The following is a 27,077-nucleotide window of genomic DNA, read 5'->3' on the forward strand; positions in this document are numbered from 1 at the left end:
AGGCTCATCACAATGTTGTGCCTTAGTCACTTCAAACTGTTTCTGTTGTACGAGTTCAAACTCAATACCTTTTTTTTTTGTACTTACATGAGTATAAATTGGTTCAGAAAATAATTAGATGGATGGATAAATTGTTCCCAGATCTTAACCAATCGTGCCCTTAGTTGCATCTCGGTACTTCGTGCTAACTGTGACTTACTTTCTAACTCCTAACATATTGAAATTAATTCACAATTTATACTCTTCACATGTAACAAAATGATATCAAACACAGATAAACACTTGCAGAATACATTTCACACGGGAAGATGTAAACAAGATTGTCGGGCTCTTCATTAGCAGCTTCAGCGCTTTTGCTCTTTTACAGTATGCAAGCAGATCACGCTAATGACTTGAGAGGGGCGTACTATAATAAATGCAAAATGCATGAGCAAGCCTCACAATTAGATTTTGCCAGTGTGAGAGGTTATCTTGATCAGCTGCTGGTAAACATGGCTGACTTTGCTACTCATGCTGGGCACTGGGATTATCCTATTAGCAGGGTACACTGTTCCGGTACTTTATCCAAAGTACCGTGGATCAAGCACTCTCCTTTTGCTTTTTGTCCCTCCTCCCTCCATAGACAGTTATTTTGTTTGATGTTGGTTATGTGCATGAAAATACTTTCCACAGGCAAAGCCAGTCTACAACAACAATAATAATGAAAAAGAGATTTGCCTCACTGTTCCAATAACTTTCAATATATTATTCTAAAGTAACATTTTGCATAGCTAAATGTGATTTCCATATTATAATGAACACGAGGGATTTCTTTGACGTGTGAAATGTTTGTTCTTTCCCCTAAATGGTGAGTTTATTGCCAATGCTCTCCTCATTAACTCTGGCAGAAGATCGAATTAGTGATGAAATTTCCTCATCGGAATTCCTTCGCTTCATTGTGAGGCCGCGTCAGTGTCCCCGCTGACTCGGGGAGCAGAGAGCAGCAGCTCATCATTCTCGTTGCCATTTCCGGCGTCGGTTCGGCTTAATTGCGTGAAATTCATTTGGCGGAGAAGCCAGCAGCTTAATGAACGTAAATGAATTAGCAAGTACAGCGTCGCAAAGTATCTAATTGCATTCTTGACTTTGAATTAGCATGGTGAGCACTTAGCCATAGAGACTCACAGAATAGTGACTCAGGTCATCACAGTGCATGTCAGCTGCCATACCTTGAATCGATTAGCATTGCAGTGCCCACAAATGAAATCCTATTTTTTTGTGTCACGCTTGATCTCGTCTACCCGCATTGCTCGTCTCGCGGTGCTGAAGCTGCTTCTCGCTTGTCTCACGGATCTTACAAATGCTATCCTTGTCACTCACAGGCCCAATGCATGGAGTATACTTGCAGTTCAACGGAGAACTGTTTTTTGTCAACACTATTGTATACATTGACTGTTTTTATTTACACAGACAACAAAGCCATTTTTCATCTTCGTGGCTGGAGGATTGAAATTCTGATGTCAATCCAGCACGCTCTGTAAATGGGTCTTCGCTCTCCAACTAAATTCAACTTGTGTCAATCTGAAGGGCCTTCAGCTCGGTTTTGAAGTATATTGTGATGTCACTTCCTTCCCGCCGTCATCGTCACCACAAATCAAATGGGAATGCTAATCAAAAAAAAAAAAAAAAAAAAGCATCCCGTCACTGGTGATCACTGTGAGCATGATTGTCCTTTGTCAGCTTGTGAAACGACTCTTTAATATGCACCCACGTCTGCTGAAATATGCCACTGCTCAACGTTTTCAAACAACAATGATTAATAGGCGTCATCACCAGAGAGCGCTGTGGCCTGGAACACTTTCTTTTGGGCTCGGAGGCTACTATTGTGTTCTTTATTCATGGTTTAAAGGCAGGCATCTTTTTTATTTTTTTTCTGACAACGCAGTCTAACATGATCCTCGGGGAGACAGATGGAAATGTACATCAAGTCCTGTGCTGTCAACAGAATAGAAGTGTCACACAAAATAACTGGAAAGAGGAAAAAAAGCTACACAAGGGGATAAAGTCGTGATGGCGTTAGGAACACAACACACTGAATAAAGAGCTCCATGGAGAGAGGTTGTGCATTCTTTTAAAGCGGAATAAAGGAAAACATGCGTCGATTGTGAGGAAAATCAAATATATGTATTGTTAACATCTAAAAGGATGCTGACCAAACAATTTTCCCACCACATGGTACCTACTTCTATTCATCCATTTTTTGTTACCACCCCCTCCTATCTCTGTTTGAAGATGGTTGTCTTAGATGATAGGTCTGAAGGTCTTCTGCACTTACTCCAGTTCATGAAGCTTAATAAGTTATTTAAAATAAAAATCTCCGGCCGAGAAAGAATCAACTTTGCTTGAAGGTGACCCTCGTCACAGCTATGAATATGTTATTTATTGTGTTTTGTATTTTTAGGGGGAGCTCAATTACAGGCCACATCAGTTTGGAGGAGGGCTGATTCACAGACTGTTAAATAGCCGGGAAGCTCATTGCCATGAGTGGCAGGCATTGCATTGCATTGCCCTTCTCAGGTGGGAGGGTGAGAGGAATATAATTGGGGCAGCTTGTGTGTGTATGTCTGCGTGTGTGTGTAACTGCGCTGATAACAATGTCACGCCACTGCTTAGAGGTGGTAATTATCAGACGCAAATCCTTATACCCCTAATTCGGATCTGGAAAATTGCCAACAAAGGAATGGAATTTCGCTGACTTTTTCTGTGACAAAACCGCTCATTTGAGAGAAAACTCTGGCACGCTCAAACGCACACATGCACGCGCACGCTTGCACACACGCGCACGCTTGGTATTCAATTATTCATGCAAGTGTGCATCACTTCTGTTTAGAGAGGGAGAGTTTACACATTGTTTAAAAAGTGATCTTTTGTGTTGTTTAACCAATTTCCTCTTCAAACTTACCTCTCCAGTGAAGCCATTCTGCTCCGCACATGACCTTTGAACCTGCCCTCCGCTGACACACACACACACACACACACACACACACACACACACACACACACACACACACACACACACACACACACACACACACACACACACACACACACACACACACACACACACACACACACACACACACACACACACACACACAGAAGGCTAATGACTGACCGGTGCTGACAGGCATGTCTCCTGCTTTCCAGCCACACAGGAGATAGTCAGTCAACATACACACACACACACACACACGGACACGCGCGCGCACACACACACACACACACACACACACACACACACACACACACCATTTAATATACTGTCTGTTCTGTTCATGACTGGCTCAGCGTGACTTAGTTGAGTGTGTTCACCTCCGTTTGAAAGGCCTGATATTGTTTCACCTGTAGGATCTTCTTACTGCGGGACAACAAAGAGAGGCCAGCATTGCCTCCATACTCACACACTTGTGCACATGCACGCACACACACACACACACACACACACACACACACACACACACACACACACACACACACACACACACACACACACACACACACACACACACACACACACATACACAGGGGAACAGACTTTGGGTTGGTAGCCTGAGAGCAGGAGTCACATTTTGCACAGCGGTTCATCTGGGAAGCTGACTTTCAGACGCAGTAATTTTTCTTCTCCATGGTGGTAATTAATTAGTCTTTTTTCTTTTGAATTAACAAACAATATCCATTCTTTTTTTCTTCTGATGTAAATTAGCTGCCAAGACCCAGAAACTCTCTGACCTCTTGATGTTCAGCTCTGCAGGTAGGAATGAGTGAATTATTGACACTACCTAATTAATCTGATTCTCATGTTAATTGATGTACCATTTTTCTACTATAGTTTGACATATTGACACCATTTTGAAGCAACAATGTACCTTTATGTGTTGAGGATACTTTTCCCTTGCTTTTGATGTATGCACATTTTTTCATTATTGCCCGACAACTTAAGGGCCTATCAAGCCTTTTCATGTTATATTCATTTGAACATTTTACCCGCACTAGCATCTCAAAGCCATAAAATCAAAGATAGGCCATACCACACCAGCATACCATGATGCATAGACATACAATACATAGCGAGATAGATATAGAGATCCCAAAGAAATCACGTGAAAGTTCATTTTTATTCTCAATTTAATATGTTTTCATGGACAGTTTCTCAAAGGCGCAAGGTTCTGAAATGTATTTTTTGTTAGTTCAGAGATATTGAACCAGTCTTGTCTCCAAGCCAAAGTAAATTGAGAGAGATCCACCGTTTGAATTGGACACATTCATACTCTGGGAAGCCAAAGGAAAAGAAAGCCTATTAGAAGGTGGAAACTTTTATTCAGTCAGCCATGAAGCTGTGCAAGCACAGAATATCTTCCAAACAAGCTGCGAATTCCATCGGGAATACTTGGTGTTATCATTGTTTTCTGATGAGAGAAGCAAAATAAATCCCAATTTTAAAAAAACCAATAAAATCAGCTTTTCTTTTGTGCACTTTATATGGATAAAATGACAAAAAATAGACAATTTATCTCCTCCAAACAAACAAACAATTTAAAAACACTTTTATGACTGGATCAGTTTTGAATCAAGTTGAATGATATCATATGTATCCCAATCCGTAACACAATGATAAGAAGGCCCAACAACCTCAACAGGCGGCGCGATCGCTTCTCTTCTTCAATCCCCATCTCCTTCAGGGCCTCCTCCTCTTCGCCCGCTCTGGCTCCTCCATCTGTTTCAATTATGGGGACTGCAGGGCGGAGCAAAGAGCTTGATAGCACGTGCACGGCGATGCAGGTGTGCCTCCGGTAAGAAAAACAAGAGTTGTGTGTCTCTCCGGTGGAGCTGCGCCGTTGGATCTGGACGAGTCAGACAAGGCAGCTGCCACGAGTGTTTGCGAGATAGCAATTGGGCCCACCGTGACAGGCAGTCGGCAGCAATCTGCATACGAAACACCCAGATACTTTATCTGCAGCCTTGCTCGCGTTCTGTATCTCTTCTCGTCCTTTCCAGCTTTCCCTCATTCGTGCTTGACTTCCAATCCCTCATCAGTGCATTGTTGTTCGAGGGTGTTTGTCACCTACTCTGTTCATTGGATTAGTGGAAAATGCATTGGCAAGGGCTTTGTTCTGGTGGTACAGTATTGCCAATTAGGAGGCACACTGGTAAGAGCAGGAGAAAATTTGCTATTTTGCTTTTTAGCCAACCTAAGCATCATATTTACGTTCTTACGCAAGCATACTGATGAAAAGTCTCCCAACAAATGAATTTGCACAGTAGCGTAAGAACATACATTTTCATGGCCTACAAGTGTTTTATATGCATATTTACTGTAATTAAAAGTTTACTATAACAAGGTCAGTCCATAGATGGCCGCTTTCTAATGCACAGATGTTAGAGGCAACTTGAACGAGTGAATCAAAACAGCAGAGCCACATAAATAATCTCTCAGATTGATTGAAGTATGCTTGGATATTGTTGCCTATGCAGTCCTACTGGGAAATCTAAATATTCTTTTAGAGCAAATCGTGTGCATTCTTTTAATAACAGACACTTTATTTAGTTTTAAAACCTCAGTTCGATATTAATCACAATTGTCTAATTCTGAATAGTTACTAGTCTCAGCAGTTGAATAAATATTATGAGTGATTACTTTGTCTCAATGTAATCATTCTTTGTTTTCTAAACATATTTATGACAACAAACTCAGGGCCAAGTGGGAGTAACTATAATTCAGGAATGTAATTTAACATGAAAAAAAAAACTCAGCAAGGTCTATATTTCGATTTGAGCATAAAAATTCATTGAAATATCTCTTCATACGGCAAATAGTCTTTGCTGGTGTTTTGCTCAAGTAGCAAAGGGCAAATTGAGACGATACCTCATTTTGTAGCCCCTTCCTCTGCAACGATAACAAGATTGTGCAACTATGCAAACACCCAAATGGAATCACGGAGGAATGATGTGCTTAACTCTTTGCCCTCATCAAGTAAAACAAATCATTCTGTCGCATTCCAAGAAACTCATTTAAGCATATGTCGAACATGAGCCATCTTTTGCTACTGGTACCGACCGCAAGCAGTCACGGAGGTCCTGAATACGACTACGTGTGTTTGATCGCCCAGACAACCAAAAGGGCCCGCGTTGACCCGTTGCTCAAACGAAAACAGCCGACCTCTTCATTTGTGATCCGACCTTATCTCAGCTGGTTCCCTTGTGCCAAGGCGCTCCAGAAATGAATGACACAAGCGCATGGAAAGCAATTGAACCAGTGCAAAGGCGCTTTTGACATAGGGTGCAGTGCTAATGACGTTCCCTCAAGCACAGAGGAAATATGGAATAAGGAACACTAATGACTTTTACTTCTCTAGCCACTCACAAGCCTGCAGACAGCTTGTTAAATATCACAGTGGAGGCAAACACCATACGGAATGTCTGGCAATTAAAGGCTAGGCTCTTAATAATCAAAAATCCCAAACTGTCCATTACTTGTTTGAAGGAAACATCTACATTAACAATTTTATAGCTTTTTAGTTGTAAATATACATTCATAAGAGATGGCTATTTTACTTCCCAAACGGCACACCTTTGGGGTACAAAAGAACATCATGTCCTGTATGATGCAGCGGACTTTTTAAGCTACCCATCTCCCAAACTAATATCTGTCACTGCTAACGGCGGAAGGTGGGGTAGTTGGGTTTATTAGAATACCTTCCTGTGAGAATCCCCCCATGATTAAGAAGATTACCTCGCCCCAGCAACAAAGATGCAGTGTGTGAAGACAAGATAGCACATGTATTGTGCAACTGTCATTAAACCTTTATTTGCGCTGAAAGTAATTTCAGCCATGAAATAATGCTTACAATTACTGCCACACATATATATTTGTTTTCTATTTTTTTCAAAAGAAGGAATTTGGTCGAGGGCCTCAATAAAAAGAGAAGAACATTCTTTTCTTTTGGACAATTTTTCTGTTAAAATGGAAGTGGAAAAAATCCATTCAGCAAGAAACATGAAGATACGCTTGATTGTCTTTGGTGATGAGACAGAGCTTGCCTTGAGTTTGCCGGGGCCTGAGGATTACCCAGATGACCATAAGACGAATACATATGACAGTAAGAAAGTAAAGGTTCTTTTGCTGTGAGGGTCCTGCACTCCTCGACTACAATGTCATTGCGACAGCTGCCTTGGTATAATTATAGTCTTTTTGTAATGGGCTTGAGCAATTTTGTTAATTCACATCCGCGGGGCTATTTGAACCAGTTTTTGGGGATGGAAGTCCAAGCAAAAGTGGTACTTAAGTCACAAAGGTCACGTCACTGGGCTGTTGGCTGTGCTCTGAGGTGTTGAGTGTCTCCACCAGTCACTTGCCCACCCACCAATGCAGCCATCGCGGAAATGACAGTGGTGACTTTGCCTCTGGCTTTGCTTTGCTCTCCGCTTGGTTGTCACCTTTTTCCCTCTCATTTTTGTGATCCAGATTATTTTTTGTCCCCTTTATCCAGTTTCTATTATACTTTGTGATTGACCATCCCTGTTATCCTCCTATGGCAAGGTCTACAACGGAATGTCCAAACTTATTCCTCCGAGGGCCACACACAGCAATGTCAAACACTAAAATGGCCATGTTGACATTCTTAATTTATCAAACAGGCTAAAACATCATGTATTTATATCCTGCTCTGAAATTAAGAGACTACTGCAAAATTAGAGAGCTTTGTGAGCAAGAGTGCCAGGATGAGTCAGCCGTACTAAATCCTGTTTTGTTCCTATAAAAGCCACATCGGACTATAAACTGCAAGTGTTTTAATGCTTTAATAATTAATTTAATGTAAGAGAATATGCACAATTTATACAATATCATCAAAATAATGAAAAGTCCTTAGATAAGCCGCACTGTACTGTAAATCGCAGGCTTCAAAGCTTGTTCAACAAGTAGCAGCTTATAGTCTGGAAAATACGGTATATGGATTGGATGTTATAAATGGCTCACGGGCAGGACTTTATGGAGTCCTGGTCATGTTAGAAGTGCTCTAGATGAATACACATGGACAAGTTCCAATCAATATTTCAAACACACCCTTTATTAACATGATGTATAGTATCACTTTTGGTAGATGAGGGATGCTTACTTGCAGGTCATCTCACATGGAGATCAATAAACACAAGCTAATAAATGGAATGGATTATTTTGCCATGTAGTGTAATTCCCATGCGATCGCGTCAGGGGATTGCCATGACGTCATAGACAACTGCCGTCAAGGGTAGGGCTTGCGTTCTCCATCAAATAACATGCAATCAAAAAGGAAATGCAACAGCTTTTCTATTAGTTGGGTAGCATTATAGTATGGTTTGAATACGCTATGGGAGTACTCTTCCTTGTCCAACATGTTTAAAATACAGCGAGCATAATTTACTATGGTCATAACAGCTTAGCCTTATTATAGTCTTTTTTTTTTTTTTATATAAATGAATCACTGTTCACACAATAATTTAGGTAGGATTTCACACAAAATGTCCAAACACTTGATTTACTATAACAAAAAATATTTTGCCTTCGATAATTTGTGGTTTTCATGATTGAACTTTATGAAATTATTCTACCCTGAATTCAGCTGCTTTGTCATTATTGCAAAATACTACAGTGGGTTTTTGAAGCAGTGTACTCCACACTACTTGACTATAACCAGCAGAAGTTCCATTAACTCTCAATCTTCTGTCATCATGCACTTATTCCTGGCTAAATTCCTCTGCACAATATAACACTGGAATTGAAATACAAGTTTAAAAAAATCAAAGAGGGGGATTCAACCAGTCCATTAAAATATTACAAAAAGTGAACTGATAAATTGTGCCGCAAACCTTGTAGTGGGGGGACGCTAGTTGAGCAAGAACATTGATTCCAGCAGGGCATCTATGCAGTTAAAGCAAAAAACAATATCAGGCTTGACTTCATCATCATCATCATCATCATCGGTTTAAAGTCTGTTTTCCAGGCGCCGCTGGGTTGGACTGGGTTCTTGATATGGCTTTCTTCCACCGGGAACGGTCCATGGCCATCTCGTGATTGATGCCGAGTGCCTTCATGTCGGCTGACACGGTCGCCTGCCAGGTCTTTTTAGGTCGGCCACTGGGTCTTGTTCCCTCTACGTTATACGACATAACTTTCTTCACCCAGTCGTTCTCGTCCTTCCTCACTACATGTCCGTACCATCGCAGTCTGCCTCTCCTCACCACATCCACAATGGCCTCCACTCCCATCTTCTTTCTCAGCTCTGCACTGGTCTTTTCCTCCCTCATTGACACACCATACATCCATCTGATCATCCTCATTTCTGCTCTGTTTAGTTTGTCTTCGTGTTCTGTTTTCAGGGCCCATGTCTCACTTCCGTACGTCATACTACTTTTGACGCAGGCTGAGTACACTTGGTCTCTAATCTTCAGGGATGGGGCCTTAGATGTTAAGAAGGGCATGAGTTCCCTGAATTTCTTCCACCCGCTTCTCACCCTTGTGGTCACTGCTAGGTCCACCACCATCACTGTTAAGCATGTCTCCAAGGTAGCAGAAGCTGTCCACCACCTCGGAGATGTACGAGGTGGTGGACAGCTTCTGCTACCTTGGAGACATGACTTGTAAATATGATTTCTCGTTTACTCTCGCTGATATCACAAGTTGCACAAATGTTAACTTTTCTATTATGATCATCACAAATTCATTTATTCCAAATATCTGGAGTGGTTAAATCTCATGTGGCTCCATTATAATCAACGTGAGTGCCGTTGGTTGTCAATGTGTGGATGGAGGGCCAACTCTCAACCACAACCTGCTGTTTAGATGCAAGAACTCATTAGCATCCACGTGGTTGGCCTCGCCGATAGAAGATGACACAGTTGGACATTGATTGAAAATGTGCAATTTACGTGCCGCTGAGGTGTTGAACAAGTTCTCTCTGTTATAAACACATACTTTTGTCTGCGGTTTCAAGCGAACACCATGTTTCTCTTTCACCAAAATGGCCTCCAGAGAATGCTTGTGACAGGGCTAAATTGAAGGTTGGAACCAGGTGCTTATGGCTCTGGCAGACACTGTGCCTGTTGTGATACCAAATGTGATATTAGACAGATGTTGATCCAAATATAGAAATACTACAATGGTACTAATTAAGAGTGGGAAGCATTTCACTCTAGAAGCTTAATGAATACTAACTATTTACAAAAGTTAGGGAGACTGGGCTTTCAGATCAATTTGTAGATGATCTTAAAATGCATCCTAACTTTTACAGGTGAACTTACCGTATTTTCCGCACTATAAGGCGCACCGGATTATAAGGCACACCTTCAATGAATGGCCCATTTTAAAACTTTGTCCATATATAAATCCATATATTTGGACACGCCTGCTGTAGTGGCTCAATCTTGGTCCATATATAAGGCGCACCGGATTATAAGGCGCACTGTCGGCTTTTGAGAAAATTGGAGGTTTTAGGTGCGTCTTATAGTGCGGAAAATACGGTATTTGAACCTTCTCCAAACTTTTGAATGCATGTTTCCCACTTTTTGGATTTTCAGTACTTTCCGTAAAACATGCAAGAGCTGAATGGCAAAATTTACCTGCATCATTCACTTACCAAGAAAAATAAGTGATCCTAAAAAGAACAGATTGGAGCATTTGAGAATCCTTTAGCTACTATTGCATTTACTGCTGGTAAATTCTTATGTTTAATTTTAAATACTCTTTGATTATGTTACCACATTGTGCCCAATGTGAAACCAAACAGGATAATAAAAACAACAACCAATAAACCTAAAGCTAAACTAGTCATTACACCTTACAAATGATTGCAAAGATGCTCATCTCAGGTGGAAAAAAAAGGTAAAGTTTGACTACACTATGTTCTGGGACACAGCAATCACGCAGCGGGTGACGGTGCGGTACAGCCAGTCAGCCAGCCGCTAATGGAAATGAGCAAAATTCAGCCGTCATGCATAAAGGCACTCCATCACACACATACCAAAGCAGACAAACATATTGCTGTGCCACATTGCGCTGTTACATATTGGAGAAAATGACAGGATGGAGTGGATGACTGCAGTCTGTGAAGCACAAGATGGTGTGCGGTTGCCGTGCAACTTGAGCCAAATGTGAGCAAACAATATGTCATCTTTCGTGTAGTGCAAGCAAGTTCAACACTGATCACGATTCAGCCATTGGGCAATATAAAGTGAGAAAAACGAGAATCTCATTACTTCTTTTCTGGCCTTTCAGTTAAATTTGTGGGTGAGGGAAATGCTATGTGTCTGTTATGTAGATGCAGGTCGGTGATATTAGTGAAGCTTGGCTGTTTGTCAGATAGTAGTGGGGTACCTGGACTTTTGAGTGCACCAACTTTAGAATTTTCCAAGTTGTTATCTTTTATCTGGCGTCTCATGTGCAGTTTTTTTGAATGTCGAATTTTTGGGGGGCCAATTTAGTCATGGACTAGATCAAACTTGTAATGGAACAGAACTCAACCTGAGTCCACAGCTACCCAGCAAGTTGGTTAACAACCCCATGAGTCAGGAAAACAACCCCTTTTTTAGTTGTGCAGGGAAACTGGACATGCATATTTCAAATTGATGGGAGTCCCAAAATACCTCATTATTAATGGGGAATGTGATGAACACAGATAATCTGTCTGGGGAGCATATAAATGGAGATCTTAGTTGCACTACCCACAAAACAATCTTGCCTTTGTTTCCTTTCAGTTCTGAATGTTTATGTAAAAAAAAAAAAAAACATCCTTCTAACACTTCATAACTAAATTTCCAATTCCCATTTCCATTAGGCCCTATTGTCAACTTAGTCACCAGCCAGAGAGAACAAACATGCAAAAAAAATGGCATTATATTTTCACGTTTTTTAAGGACAAAAAAATATATTTGTCGTGCCATTGAGAGGAGCTAAGAGGAAGAGCCGAACACCAAGACTAAGATGTTCAGTGACAGAGTCCGCAAAATTTGCTGAAATACACCGTATGATAATGGTTTAAACTTCTAAGTTTTATTTGAGATTCCAGTATATTCCACAAGTGCACTTTGTGAAAGGATCAACTTATTTCCATACAAACTGCACAGAGGGTTTCAACTCATTATCGGTTGCAGTGAATATGTTCTGTACTCAACAATGACAACTTTATTCATATTCAAGTCCACAATTCAAAACGCTAACAATTGCTATTTGACAACCAATTCTCCAATCTCACTTTGTGACCAAATTGCCCGCTCGGCTCGGGGGTGATTAGCTTGCCGTGCAATAGCACTTTATGTGCTAGTCTTTGTGTAAAACAGAGAGGGGTCTCGTCCTCGGAGTCGCCGTGCCCCTTCCTCGATTGAAACCATGAACTAAAAAAAAACGGATTGCATTCGGGTGGTTTCCCAGACCTCATTAGGTTACACATCAAAATTCTGGCCAAGATTCTCTCAGGCTATGGCCACCATACGCAATTATAACGGCTGCTGTCGGTGAGAGGATACACAAGGTTCCCTTGCAAAACCAATAGTCTGAGGGAACTGTGAGAGTTTTTTTTTTTGTGTGTACGTCACAGTGTCTTTTATGAAGTATTGTCTGTCGCTCCGCTTGTGTCCACTCAGTATTCCCAATGGTGATAGTTGCTAAGTGACAGTTTATTTAGACAGCAAGGTCAAAGAATAGTGAAACCTGTTTTGTTTTGACATTCCTAAGGCCTCAGAAAGGACTTGTAATGTTACATTTTGCAAATGTTTCTGAATTTGGATTGTCTGATTGAATTCTAAGTAACTATGCCTTTTTAGAAATAAATGGAAGTTCCTCATGTGTACTGTATTGTATGTGCTGGTTATAGTCATACAGGCTGTGGCAATCTGGAAACGTGAATCATGCTCTAATGATCTGGATTTAATGATCCTGTCACAATTTAATAAGAAAATCAACATTCTCGAGTCACAGCAAAGTGTTGAAACAGCTTCACTCTGAGCTTAATCAAAATTCATCTCATTATATACAAATAATGAAGCATCCTTCAAATGAATGTCACCGATTCATGATTCCTTCAATACTAGTAAGTTCTCCTGCTTGTTGATAGTTGAAGCATGAGCCATCAAACAATGCACCGTAAATCCTTCATTATCTCAGGCTCATTTCCCATTTGAGTTTGATGGTTTTTAATTGTTATCCATGAACCCCCCCCCCCCCGCAACTTTGAGACAGGCATAGGTGAAAACAGGAAATGGCGCAGTTGAGCACGAGTGGGAAAAGAGGAAATTAAGAAAGGACGAGTGTCAATTCTGGTGCAGTGAAAGTGGTTTTGGCAGGAAACCGAAGTTACCATAGCGACGAGAGAAACCTCTGCAGCAAACAAGAGGCAAGAGAAGGAGGGGGGGAGGGGGGGGGGGGGCTGGCGGCAGTGTGGACCTTGAGGTTTTGTGTCCCTCCGTGTTCTCGTGTTGTGCTGAGACATGTTCTGCGCAAGTGTAAAATGACTTTAAATGTTGTGGTTTGGTGTTTTTCACCTACTCCGGGTTCTTTACAGGAGAGAAGTCAGGTTAATCAAAGCACTATTAAGCTCATCAGTGCTTTGCGTCAATGGATGAGAGCCCCAGTTGAAAGGATATGAAACGGCACAACATTAATTTACATGAAGGTGCTGTGTGTAATTTCGACGGTGATTGTAGCTTCCGATGCCCCGAACTGGAAGAGGATTTTTTGTTTTTTTGGAATCAGCTGTGCGTGAGGCATATGATATACTGTATGTAATGGCTGTATAGAATTTAACATATATAAATAGATTTTCAGGAGGTTGTTTGTTTTTTTTTTTAATTCTAATGTGACTTTACTAATGATAACGCCATTAACTATAATTTTAATGGTCAAGTCAAGTTCATTTGTAGACCCATGAATCACAAAAGTCTCAAAGGACTTCACAAGCCGACTGATTACAAATATTAGCAACGCTCTAAATCCCCAACCCAGTAGATTGTAAATTCTTGTAAACTGAGGATAAGGGTAACCTAATTTTTCATGGCTAAACGCTTCGGGTAATTGGTCACATGGTGTTTCCCCTTTCGTTTCCTTTAGCTGGATAGTTGTTAGGAAAAACACATCCAACAGTTTTTCCGTACAGAGGGAGTTATCAATTGACACGTATCCTATTTTAAGGCGACGTTCAAAGGCAAAGCAAGAAGAGCAAAAGTATCTTATTAAAAAAGACTAAAAGAACGTACGTTAACAACATAAACATATTCACAAACCAAAGATGAATCCGTGGGTATAAAATAATGTGTCCCGACCACGACATAAAACATACGTCTTGCTATTTGGAACACTAACCAGATTGTTTCCACCACATACATAACAAAAATAAAAATAAACATTGCAAGTGTAGTAAGCAAGCTGAGCAACAACTAAGTATGAGCTTTATTTTGGTTTACCGTCTGCTATTGTCATTTATCTACAAGTTTAACACCACTATTAAGATCAGTTCCCAGACAAATGAGCCGGTGAGAAACTTAACAAGCGGGTTTGTCAACAGTGTTTTAACGGGCTTTAATGGACAAATGGGAGTCATTGATCTCTGCCTAGTTATCCACACATATTCCCCCGCTGAAGTCTTTCTCGCTTATCCCCTTGTGAAGTCGGCATGCAACGACGTTCCTTGGCAGCCGCCATCACTCTTTGCATCATCTGGGATGTTTTGGCACCTGACCGAATCTGGTGGTCATTGTAGTGTGTGCCGGGCTTTGTGCTGCGTCATCTGGTCCCATGTGGGAAAGAGATTAACAATTTTGCAGCCCCCCCCAACACCACCACCACACACAATAATTGGCATTTCTCTCCACCACTCTCTTCCTAAGCGTTTGTCACCATCGCAACAAGTCAAACAAAATCCCACAGAGGAGACACACACATCTCCTCACAAAACTGTGTGAGTATTTGAGCATGGTTTAGAAGTCAAACTTTTGACGCTCATGCAAACACTGAGATGTCCCTCAAATTTACATCTTGCCAGCTGGTATTCATTGTACGTCTCAAACAAACAATCTGGGTACATCATTTCGAAAAAAAAAACCCAAACTAAAATTGATCAGAAAAAAATTCATTTTTGTCTCCAAGGTTACAGGCAGACACTCTCTTTTCTCGTCTTCCCACGGGAGTAAATCAACACTGTTATTTCCCATAGGCTGAAACAGAACCTCTTCATTCTGACACTGTCCACTTTTCTTGATGTTTTGTCATTACACTGATGTCATCTGGATGATGCAAGTAATACAAATACTATAGTGCTCTTCAATGGAAATGACCTTGAATCCTAAGCACGCATGTATGTTGTAGCTGTGCACGATTAATCTTGAAAATTTACATCTGCAAAAAAAAAATCTAAATCAAGACACAGACACTGTGAGACTGAGAACATAAGTTTCAGTGTGCTGTCGGTTAACGTTAGCTTCTCTTTCATTAGCAAGCGCTTGTTTTTATGTCAATTAACAAAGCAAGGGTTTAGCGGAATGAGGCTAATGAGGACACGCAGTATTTACCCTGCTGGTTGAAAGATCTGAACAAAACGTTCATTTGCCCACAAAAGCACATTTCCATGAAATGAGCCCTTTTTTTTTCTTCCGCATTGAAGATTTGTTACATATTGGGAAAGGCGGGACACTGTGACACAAACGCAAAACCACTAACACAAGCGCAGGATTCAACAAAAGTAAATTTGAAGATTCACAGCTTCATTCAAATTGGATTAATTTTGGTTTCACCCTTGAATAAAATAATGCTAGTGTAAAAAAAACATTTTTTCTAGAGTTTCTTGAAACATGCCACCTACTTTTTAGGCACACACAAACAATACCAAAAGTGTATACAGTACAAAACAAAAACTTTATTAAAACGCACGACTCGCGTTATGTTTTGTCATCTCCGTTACCACTAGTCATAATAATAAATTTAATCACAGTGGTCTTTTTGCGGCTGATGATGAGTGTACTCCATTTTCATTTTTGACATCATCATTATTTATTTTCCCTAATCTACCTCATAGTGATACATTCTGAAGATATTTAACCTTCTCAAAAAAGGATCCTGACAAAATCCTGTGCCTGCTTTTGGTATCAAAGTTAATCTCCATTGGCTTCACTCCCTCCCGTGAGCTATGATCACCTTTTGCCATCTAACAAAAGAGGCATAATTATTTGAAATTACCCCCAGTTAAAATTCTTGTCAGGTAGGACTCTTGAGGGGTTCCTGCTCTTCTTTATTGGCTTGGGGAGCACCGTTGTCATTTCCATGATGCCCTTTAACATGAGATTATAGGTTAAGTGCAATCTGTATCTGTAGGGAACAACAGCAAATAGAGCAGCTGGTGTGGTGGTGAAGGTGGATGTTGTCAACATACAGTGGAAGCTCTAAACTTGACCACAGACGATTGAGTGATTTTTAATTAACCCGAGGATTGCATGTTTTCCTGAACCTTTTTTACATGCTTGCATGAAATTCTTTATGGCGGACCAGAGACTGAAACACGTCGAGTTTGATAGCAGGTGTTCCATTTTTGGGTCACGGTGGTTTGTTTTTCCGCCTCTGTTCGATTGCTGTTTCTGTGTTATGCATGACTGGACCCTGAGCTCCACAGTTCCACTTATCTATGTTGCTACCGCCCAGTAAACACACATGCGTACACACAAAACAAAGTCGTCCAATTTATTAACACCACCAGCTGTTTCAACCACTAAACTGGTTGCTATTGGCAACTCTGCAGTGTACATGAGACACAAAGGAACTGTAATATTTAATCGGATAGGTTATGAGAGATGTAATTATTTGGAAAATATTTTTTTTTTCAACTTGTTATTTCTATTAAACTAACAGAGAGTTCGAAATCATCGCAACATTGAGGTTAGTTGCTTGTCACATTAGTTTGCTTGTCACAAATTAATTAACCTGAAACTCCTGACAATGCTGCTCAGCAAGCTGTTTGGCCTAAATGTTCCCTCCTGTGGTCTTAGTTTCGTAAACCTTTATCAACTACAGGGAGTCCACCCACGTTTTATCACGTTGAAACTACGGTGACAGTGAATAAGGCTATAAATCTGCATTCAAGCTATTTTCATTGTTTTGTCAATTGATCTCTAGTGATTTTCCAGTTCGGTCAAATTCAGCACCATCGTGCGGTGTGCGGTGGGCCTTAGTCATTGGCTTGAAAGCTGCTACTAAATAAAGATGAAGTGAGGTGACGTCATGGGCATTTGAACATTGACATTCTCCCCAGCGTGCAATGATTCGCGGCTTTACGTTGGTGGTGAACAAGCCATTTGTGTGCTCACTCTCTGGGTGTCATTTATTGTCTAAAGCCAGGAGATGTGATTGCATTATGCGTGCCACTCTGTCCAAATCTGCTGTTCTTTTTCTTTGGATATTACTCCTTTCACCATTTAATGTCAATAAAATAAAATAAAACAAAATAAAATAAAATAAAAAGCCACCCATCTCATTCAACCTCTTAACTTCACCCATGGTCGTCTTAATTCTTGATCGTTTGATCAAGCGTGTCATGAAAATGTTATTATTGTTATTGTTTTTTTTTTTATAAACAATTTAGCTGCTTTAAGTGCATTTTTTTGTTCTAGTCGCTCTGCTCGGATTAGTCTTATATTAAATGTAATTTGTCTCCTATGTCATAACCAAATAAGTGATAACACTTCTTAATCTTGCTTACTGTCTAACTGGAGAAGCAAACCTTCGCCTCACACACATTACTGGTAATGTCAAACAGTTTCTTTGTGCTTGGGTATACTGAATTTCTCCTTCTCACTTGTGAGCATTACTAATGGCTATAATAACTGTAATGAACAACTGAATATTTTGTGGTAAAATCGCTGACTTATTTTTCCCTTGACATTTTCAGTGTGTACCTCACTGACATGTAAATTGCTTTGCTAAGAAAAGACTTCCTAATGTTTTAATTTTGTTGTTCTGCCCTGTGTTCAGTGTGTCTTGTTTCTATTGTATTCTATTTCTTCCTGTTTCTATTGAGCCCTCATAAAATTATCCTTGTCCTTACTCATTCGCTTCAAGTGCAGTCACTCTCCAACCGTATACAGGCACTGGCTGCTCGATAGCATTTATTCTATTTCATTTATATGCAATGATGGGATCACTCTATGATTTTGTTGGGTTGATGCAAATGTCCTTGCATTAGTGTGTCTGTATAATTAAATATTTAGCGGAAAGTATACTTAAGAACATATAATGTGCACATAAGTGTTCAAATGCCGTGTTTTTTTTTTTAAAATACAAACAAATGACACCAAGACAAATAAATAGCATGACCCTCCTCACCCCCCCAAAAATAAAAATAAAATATAGACAAAATAAACAACGAAGCTCGTGGTGGCCTAAACATTTCACAGTCATATGAAGAAGGAAATTCAATTGAAACGACTTAATTCAGAGAACGCAGCAGAAGGCAGCGGCCTCTTAAGACACCAAACAACAAGAAGAAAAGAACAAGGGCTGGGTAGGAAAAGTCCAAGGATATAAAAAACAAGCAGACACTTTAGCCTAAAACTAAATAGCCAGAAAGTAATTTGTATCCAGTAGCCCTTATCTTAAATAAGAGTCCAAACAGCGAGCTCTGGCCTTTCTGAAAGGGCTTTCCAAAGCATGCTGGGAAACAGTCCAGCCAAAGTCTTGAGAGATGGCGACACAGAGGATGAACTGAATGGGAGGGGGGTCCGTCTGCCAAGGCGACACAGAGGACGACATCAATCCTCATCTGTTTGCGTGAGTGCTCCCTTCGGCCTGAACGCACGTGAGCGTCGCTTTGCCACATCACACAGCCGCTGATGAGGCAAGCGTTGCCAAGATGGCAGCCACGCACAGGTCTCTATGAAAGCCCTCTCAGTGCTCAGCAGTTCAAATCCAGTTAGCAAGCATTGAACACTTAGCATTTTAATCTTTTTCACGAACAGTGAACCCTCCCACATAACCGTGGTTCATCGTTTGCGCCACTGCTATAAATCTTTTCACCATGATGATGACACCTTTGAAAAAGTATCAGAAGGTCAACCTGTCATTAACAGCATCTGGTCAGTAGTCAACCATCTGTGTGTTGTCTGATTAGTGAGGCATTTCAGGCCCAGGGCACAAAAAACTTTACTGATTGACTGTAATTGTTTTATTATCCCGCATAGTATAACTCACCTCATATTTACCTGATTGCACTGTACCTACTGCTCAGTATTCTATTTACTCTGCACTTTACTGCTTTTTGCACTTCTGGTTGGATGTCAAAGTTCTTTTCGCTGTACTGTACTTGTGCTGTACGTTGACAATACATTTGAATCTAATCTAATCTAATCTAATCTAATCTAATCTAATCTAATCTAATCTAATCTAATTGTTAAAAATTTGACATCCAGTATAGCCCCACTTCAATGCAAGTGATTGGAACAATGTGGGTCCCAACATACCAAGACCCCACGCTGGTCAGCTTCATATCCTGGGTCAAGCTCCAAGAATTACGCACTCTGGTGATTTTAGTCGGAAAACAAACAAACTAGTCGACTCAAGCGATTTTTGCAATTTTGAAAGTTAGTTTGCTAACATTGGTTGCTATTTTATGCTCAATCTATCGTGGTGCTCACTCAATGCTCTAGTGAAAGGTAATTACAAAACATGCCACATGAGCAGCACTTATGTCAATTGTAAGAGGTACAACATAATTAAGAGCACAGCGAAAAAGCAGCAAAGGTACCAAATTCAAGTAACCCAAACCCAAGTTCCCCAAGGTCACTCATGCTTGGCACACATTTTGGGTTTGTGTATACAGATATTAGTATCATTACACTTGCTATCCCACTTTGTTATTTCAATGTCATGGACACTAAAAATAAATGTATTCATCCCTGTAAACACACTCACACACGCATGGTTGCACACCAGCGCCAGTGTACGCCGACACACACTTTAGCAGGAGCCATGATTTTCGATTTCCGTAGTGTCAGAGTTAATTTTTCATAAAGAAAAGCCTTGAAAGTGAAGTAGGATCTTTTTTCTTCACTCTCCTGGAAACACTTTGCACTCATTTTCCCCTCCAGCACTCATCTTGATACAGTCCAATGCACTGAGTTTTTTTTTTTTTTTTTGCAGGCTTGTACATTAGAGTAATACTAACTGAAAATATGAAAGATGTGACCAGTGATGAATGTACAAGTTTCACATCACTCTATTACCATGACCAAATTTAGCATGATTAGTATTATGACAATATTACTAAAAAAAAAAAAACACGATTTGAAAACATTGCATGTTTTAATTTGAATCGGAAATATTTGCTAACATTTGCAACCATAAGATTTTTTTGACTAAAAAATTTAAATAGCAACAATGGTTAAGATATTTTCATTTTAAAATTTGCCCTATAAATACTTGCGCAATACGGATTTTACCATGCTTTGTAAATTATAGCTATGATGTGTCCCCAAATTTTCCAATTGCTCCTGAACCTGCTACTCTTTTCATAAAATATTACAAAATATAATACTATATTACATAATTGTATTATGAAATTATTATGGAGAAAACCTGATGTGCTAGCAAGAGAATAAAAATGAGGGTAGATTTTGAATCAGTGCAAAAATCCAATCCGGAAAAGTGTAGGTACTTGAAATTCCGATCAAAGCATTCAGTAATAATTAGTTGACCAGTGTTATATTCTTATTGCATGATTGCTAGATTTGAAGTTGGTGTTAAAGTATTTAAGGACTTTTCGTCAACTCAAGAACTTTATTGAGAGTTTTGCCTCTTCTGATTAAACTGAAACACACTTCATCTGAACAAAAGAAATTTTAAACTTATTCCTTAGCACCTGTTCTCACTGTCAAAGTGTGAGGAGATGGGAGAATATTATACAACATCCTTTTGAGGAAATGAAAAAAACCAAACTCTTTTACACATCTCCAAATAAAAGGCACAGTATGCTCACTCCCAATTACATTTTTACTGAAAAACTGACTCGTTACACATTGTGCATTTAAAGACCGAAATGTTCAACCAAACTACAGGATATAATTTCTCCAAACAGTCTTCTATCCAAATGCTTGGATCTAAAATGGAACGCCAATGACGATCTAGCAAAAAATTAGCATAGACATTATGTTGATAAACCTTCAAAGAACTTCTACTCAGACACAAGTGGTTGCTCTAAATCAGCAATAAATCTATTTAGAATTAGCACACATTTATAATGTTCTATGCATTTTTACTGGAGTTGCTCAACGCAAACAGTTCATCAACATATTAACGACATCCGTTACAGCTGTGACTAACTCCATCTGGAATGATACAGTATTATAATGAGCTTTACAAACATCAATGTAATTAAGCGAAACATTATTATAACAGTGTCAAAATGATAGCCAGATGTCAGAGGGTTTCTGAACATATTGGCGCGTCCTGTCACAGGGTGCCAGAGCTGATTAAGAAAATAATGCATTCCACATCATTACTTCTCCCTCAGCTCAGTACAGTTTTACATGTACGACAATTTCTCGCGTCTTTACGCTGGGGTCAAGGTTTTAACGTTCTAAGCCAGTTGCTTTCAGATGCCAGCAGCTTTGAGAAAGAATCTCACGAGCCTCGTCCGAGTGTTTGCTGGATTTTATTAGCGCTTGTAAACTGACAGGTGGATGTCTTTACTGCTCAATTACTCCTGAATTTGCCAAAATACGACTTTAAACCGCACTGTTTATAATATACTATACTTGAGAGCTTCCCTGATGGTACAACTCAAATCAAAATTCTCTATTGAAATGAACTGAAATGACATTAATCCATCCTTACAGCATGTAAGCATTATTTCATTTATTTATTTCCACTTTATATTTGCTTAAATTGAGATAATCTAGCTATAGGTAATTATGTACAATATTTTTGGTGGGCCAGTTTTTGCAGCTCATAAAATTGTGAGGATTCACTGTATACAGTAAGGCACCGAGTACCTTTCGTGCTTGCTAGTTCCCCCAGTGGGCTCCAGTTCACATTTGCCATTCTCTGTGTGCAGTCCTTGTTATCGTATTCCTATGGAAGCTATTAGCATTTGACGTCCACACAGACACACTCACACACAGACCAAAGTGTGGTGCAGCATGGTGGATCAAGTGGCTCACTCAGCATTCATCTCCTCTTCATTTTACTTGTGACTCTCCCAAGCCTGAGACACAAGATGGAAACTCAATCTTAGGTATTTTTTTGTTTTGATAAAGCATTGGAAGATACTTTCTGGATAGAAAGTTGCTTTGCTCATTTGTATGGAAGCGGGATGCTACTTGACATCTGTCAGTGCACATATGATGGACGCGAGCGCGGCCAGGCTGCAGAAGCTTTGCCGGAAAATTCAACCACAGCCTCCTGTAAGGATTCCGTGCCACTGACAATCATCAGTCAACATTACCTTGAATAAGATGGATAGCTAGATTATCTGAGTGGTGATGGTCTCCCTGAAACCGTGATAGATTAAATGGTCTATTTGCTGCCTTTGGCCTCCTGTTATGGTGCAAGTAAAATTGTAAAGTGTATTAAAGGAGATGCGAATGGTTAATTTGATCTTATATGGAAAGTTAAGCAGGGTCAGACCTTGGAACGGGAAATTCCAACCTCATATACTTTAAATAACGAGGGGTAGAGAAGGAAATCGCTCTATTAGAAATAAAAAGGCAAAGGTAATTCTATTGGCACCATGAAGCAAAAATCATTAGTATTTGCATGGGCAATTACGGGAGACATATGGGGTCTTCAAGTATTTTGCTAATAAGCCAAGTGTGGTTATCAATTTCAAGGACGTATAACATCTTTGTTTTCGAAGATATCTGGATTTGGGGGAGGCGTTAAGGTTATTGTACGATGAAAGTGACAGTTTCATGGACAAGCCATGACAGATTTTAGTTTTCAGAGTTCTCTATTTTTTTTTTTTTTTTGTGAAAGCAAAACTGAGTACCTGGAAAAATGTTGGTGGTTATGTGTAGGTCTATACTGAGTAACAACAAATTAATTTACATGGTCAATCCATAATTATCTGATATGAAAATGATATTGCAACATCCCGAATATTCCTCAAATATTTTGAGCAATCTCTGGTCACTGAAGATAGCATAAGATGGGCCCCATTCAAAAGACGCCTCCCACTGTTTAGCGTTAATGCTGCCGGTCAAGTGGGGGGCAGTGACAAGTTGAACCGCATTCAAGCTGAGGTTCAAGAGTTCATATGTACTTGGCGGTTTTTATCTCCTGCTATAATATCAATCAGGCACTACCAGGAAAATCTACATTGTGGTGACATGGCTCAAATACAATCAATCAAAGCTTCGATGTGATACAGTCGCCTAATAACATTATTTTAATCTATTTATAGTCTTGTGGGGCATGTCAGCAATGAGGCCAGCCTGTGATCCTATTACGTCTTTACCTCTCATGGTAGGAGAGGCGTTAACCTTCTCAAAGGCTACACTCTGACACTACAGATAACCGGATGAGCTTTTTCTACTCATTGACGACCCGTTCATCCATTCAGATTGAAGCACGGTACGTGTTGCAATTCTTGGTGTAGACATGCACAGTTGTGAGTTAGCTGGTAGATGATGTCCTTAAGGTGGCATACTCGACTTTTGTGTAGCGACTTGAGATTTAAGACTTGCTGTGTTTGTTGTTGTAAACAACCACCAGAAGAACCAGAGGTGAGAGTATGTCATTTACAGTATGTTCAAATCATAAAAAGTATTTCCCAAGTTACTCTGGTTATAAGAGGTTCAAATGTAAGTAAGTCACAGTTACAAATCGTTGGCGAAGGGCCGAAACCTCTTCAGTCACATTTTGGTGAATTTCATATTTTTCCAAAAATGTATACTTTTGGTCAGTCCACACGTGTTATTTTCTCAAATTATAGACCAAGCTGAAGTGTGGAAAATGGCGTAGTGTATTTTACGATGCATTGTTAATGATTGACTCTGTATAAGCACGTATCATTAAAGCTATCTGTACCTTAATTAGTTACATGTACTATCACATTCACAATCCAGTCTCTATATTGTCTATTATTATGATTATTATTATGATGAATCTTGCCAGTTCGCCAGTCCCACAAAAAGGACAACCTTTCTTAAAAAAAAACAAAAACTAAAAAAAAAACTAAAGACACTTTCTTGAGAATGCTATCAACTGGTAAGACCTTTTGAGACATGTTGTCAATTCCAGTCCCCTGAATAGCAAAGTCAAAGTAAAATTAAGCCTTGCACAAGATTTAGCCAAGCCTAAAATTCTTAACCTAAGTCAAGTCATGTGACTCAAGTCCCCATCTCTGACTGAACTTCCTGGTGGTTTGACATATTTACCTGCAACTTGGTTAGTTGAATCTCTGGTGGAAATAGTAAATGTCAATATATCTTGGATAACCGGACTTGTGTGATTGAGACTCTTTTTAGATTTTGGACTTTGTTGATGACAGTTCCAGCTGTACCTTTTGAAACAAATTGCAGGCAATTACTTCCTGCTTTTGGTTCATGTTCGCAATTTCCAAACATAACATTCCAAACAAATAAATACAATAATACAAGCTTCTCGTTGTGTTCTCCATACTCAAGCCAAATAAGCAAGTGAGCTTCCTGGCATCATTGATCGTGACCCATACACAAACTCCTCAAGTGAACTTGATTGCCAGCTGCGCTCTTCGTCATCCGTGCATGAATGAGCAGGAACTGCTACGTTTTACGGAGCCGCTGAAAGGCAAAACGTGCATTTAGGGATGAGCGTAAAATCTCATAAAAGTTGCCATTTGCTAGTTAAGGCATGACAGGTGCAGGCGGTCGGCTGCCCTCACTGTGCGTGATGAGGCTCGTCACCCGAGGAAGCGCCACTTATAGCTCCTCATAAGCGAGATGCAACCATGCAAATCAGGTGCGATGGGTCATTGATACGTGGGACAATCGCTAAGACCTTTGATAGTAGCATGCAACATGCTCACGCCAGACACTTTGATTTTAATGAGAGAGCAAAAATATACTCTGATTGTGGGTGATGCCTTGACTTTTTAGTCATCACTAGACAGTCTTGCATACCCCACGATAGAAAAAAAAGCACGAAAACAGCCAAAGAAAATTTTGGCATTCATCCTTTAAACGCTGAGTGAAAGTCTGCTGACTGGCTAACTGCCATGAAGTTGGTGTGCTTCCAAATTCTAGAGGTGTTTAAATGTTATGGTGCGCTGTATCTATCTATATTTTTTAAACATCAATCCATCTTTTATATAGCACTCCAACCATATTGACTGAAAATAATTGGACAATATATCTATTGACATGATGCCAGGTGATGATATGAGGGTAACAAAGCCGCAAGTGCAATTTCCACCCAAAGCATTTTCAAGTGTGGAGAGACACATAGAGAGGATGGATAACACTTCCTTTTATTTTAATAGTCTGTCTCTGCCGGATATACAGGCACGGTTCCAAGTTTAAAATGAGAAAGTGCGAGCTTGTGTAGATACCCAGTTGGAAATGGCTCAGACATGTCTGCATGCTGCTTTCTGCTTGATGTCATCACTTGCCATTCACTCCATTTTTCAAAACCAGTGCAAGCATCCGTTGAAGCATACAGTAAACTGAAACAGAGTAATAATGTCAGAGCCCATGAAATGTAAGTGTACCACTCGTAGGGGCCCTCATCTTGTCTTGCGGCTTGGCATCCTAGTCAACGCTTTACATAGCACTGCTGAGATTAGCCTTAATAAGAAGAATAGTCAATGAAAACCCATTATAATGTAAAATGACACATTCATTAGTTTAATCTGTCATTAACTGGTGACCTGTCCATCCTCTAACTCCAATTTTATTTCTGGCATTTTGGAGGTGAGTGCATGCAGGTGGAAGTTTGTCATGTCGAAATATATTGAATTTAGGCAAGTATGAGACGAGCAAATGAAATGTTCCTTTCGGGATCCTGATTGTGACCTGGGAGTACATTGCCCTCTTAAAGTAAATGGAACAGTGAGGAAATCTGAAAACAAAAGGTTAATCTGAGACAAGAGATCGATACTTACAGTATACTTTTACTTACACATGTGTCAACAGCTAAAGTAAAGGGATTGGCTTTGTCATAATAATACTTTTGCGGGGAGTGTGAGTTCAAAATCAATAAAACAATATAAATTTCCCATAGGATTAATATAAAACATGCTTTAAAAAATGCTGTTTGACTTCATTATATTGAACAAAACATGGCCAGTTTTCAGAAAATGGATGATTGATTTTTTTCCGACAGTGTTTTTGTTCTTGTTCTTCTACTTGAACATGACGTTGATTACTAAGGTCTATATAAGCAACCCTCACAACCAAATGAATGACATAAATAAGATGTGTTTGGTTTAGATGGCTGAATGTGCAAAGAATATTACATTTTAACAAGGACATATCTAGAGTAGTTGTTGGGGATAAGGGAAAAGTTATTGTTGGCTCACAGTATTGACATTATTGAGGGAAAAATGAGCGGAGATGCCTGGCTGACTTATTATTACTGACTCTGTACAAGGCACCTATGGGAACCACTGTGTGTATTGGTTCAACTTGATTTGCATTCATTTCCTATCTTTGGGTCACGTTTTCAAAGGGAAAGCTGTTTGTTTTTAGCTTCAAGAATCTTTAAACAATATTAGGACTTTCTTTTGTGGGGTTGGTAATGTATTTTGTCTATATAGTCTTAAAAATGCGGACAAGATGGTGTTAAGGCACTCTTGAAATCATTATCATTATTCCAACAAGCAAATATTGCTTTTTGGGGGGCTGCAAAATGTCTGAACAAAATGCAAGGGACATGTCCCTGATGAACACAATTCCCCAACGTTAAATCAGTAGTGCTCTCTGGAAAGCCCAAGACAAAGTACAGCCAGGGTGAGTGGGTGTCTCGTCTTGTCTTGATCTGTTTACGTTTTTGTATCGGCGTTGGCTTTAGATGCTGTACTCGGAAGAGATATCAAAGTTTTTATTTGTGTCATGAACTT

At 39.8% G+C, this 27,077-nt stretch overlaps 1 protein-coding gene across 1 annotated transcript in view; it reads left to right on the forward strand.

The window, feature by feature from the left end:
* Positions 1 to 3,574: 3,574 nt before the first annotated feature.
* The window catches only part of shank3a (SH3 and multiple ankyrin repeat domains 3a), a 126,034-nt gene continuing 102,531 nt past the window's right edge, over positions 3,575 to 27,077 (forward strand). The window contains exon 1 of the mRNA XM_088379900.1: positions 3,575 to 3,790. The gene's annotated coding sequence lies outside the window, so the exon portion shown is untranslated. The remainder of the gene's footprint in view (positions 3,791 to 27,077) is intronic.

This window comes from Syngnathus floridae, chromosome 6, assembly GCF_059516105.1.
Source record: "Syngnathus floridae isolate MCC-2025c chromosome 6, RoL_Sflo_1.0, whole genome shotgun sequence".
Classification (NCBI taxonomy): Eukaryota; Metazoa; Chordata; class Actinopteri; order Syngnathiformes; family Syngnathidae; genus Syngnathus; species Syngnathus floridae.